This window comes from Chrysochloris asiatica, unplaced genomic scaffold (assembly GCF_000296735.1).
Source record: "Chrysochloris asiatica unplaced genomic scaffold, ChrAsi1.0 scaffold00085, whole genome shotgun sequence".
NCBI lineage: Eukaryota > Metazoa > Chordata > Mammalia > Afrosoricida > Chrysochloridae > Chrysochloris > Chrysochloris asiatica.
This window is the reverse complement of record NW_006408603.1, coordinates 6,849,095-6,850,289: the sequence shown is the minus strand read 5'-3', so window position 1 is coordinate 6,850,289 and position 1,195 is coordinate 6,849,095. Positions and strand designations below refer to the sequence as shown.

The 1,195-nt window shown below is 42.8% G+C and overlaps 1 pseudogene; it reads left to right on the top strand.

The window, feature by feature from the left end:
* Window positions 1–226: 226 nt before the first annotated feature.
* Window positions 227–1,071, top strand: LOC102810868 (annotated as a pseudogene).
* The last annotated feature ends 124 nt before the right edge of the window (window positions 1,072–1,195 follow it).

Genomic DNA, 1,195 nt, shown 5'->3' with positions numbered 1-1,195 from the left:
AAAGACAATTACAAACTTTATATGGAAAGGAAAGAGACCCAGGATAAGCAAAGCACTGCTTAAGAAGAGGAACAAGGTTGGAGGTCTCTCACTCCCCGATTTCAAATTTTGCTACGTGGCTACATTGGTCAAAACAGCCTGGTACTGGTGCAATGAAAGATATATTGATCAATGGAACAGAATTGAGAATCAAGAAATTAACCCATTCTCTTTCCCATCTTGCAAGATGGCGGGTGAAAAGGATGCAAAGCCAGCTACCAAGGTGAAGAAGCCTGAAGTCAAAAAAGCAAATGCCAGTGGCAAAGCTAAGAAGACTAACCTCAAGGGCAAAAACCCAAACAGGGGAAGCTGCACTGCAGCCAAAATCATGTCCTAGTCCAAGGAATTGGCAGGTATTCCTGATCGGCCATGTATTCTAGAAAGGCCATGTACAAGAGGAAGTATTCAGCTGCTAAATACAGGGTTGAAAAGAAGAAGGAGAAGGTTCTTGCTACTGTCACAAAGCCAGTAGGTGGTGTCAAGAATGGTACCCGAGTGGTTAAACTGCACAAAATGCCTAGGTATTACCCAACTGAAGATGTGCCTAAGAAACTGTTGAGCCACGGCAAAAAACCCTTCAGTCAACATGTCAGAAGACTGTGGTCCAACATCACTTCTGGGACCATTCTGATCATCTTCACTGGGTGCCATCGAGGCAAGAGAGTGGTTTTCCTGAAGCAGCTGGCCAGTAGTTTGCTCCTTGTGACTGGGCCTCTGTCCCTCAATTGAGTTCCTCTGCATCGAACACACCAGAAATTTGTCATTGCCACCTCCACCAAAATTGATATCAGTGGTGTGAAGATCCCCAAACATCTGACGGATGCTTACTTTAAGAAGACGAAGCTGTGGAAGCCCAGACACCAAGAAGGCAAGATCTTCGACACTGAGATTACAGAGCAGCGCAAAGTGGATCAGAAAGCTGTGGACTCCCAAATTATGCCAAAAATCAAAACCATTCCCCAGCTCCAAGGTTACCTGCATGCTGTGTTTGCTGTCACAAATGGAATTTATCCTCACAAATTAGTATTCTAGATTTCTTGCAAAGAAAGAACCTCATTAAATAATTGATAAATAAAAATTTTTTAAAATAATAAAAAAGACATTAACCCATCCACATACAGCCAGCTGATTTTTGACATAGTACCTAGGTATATTG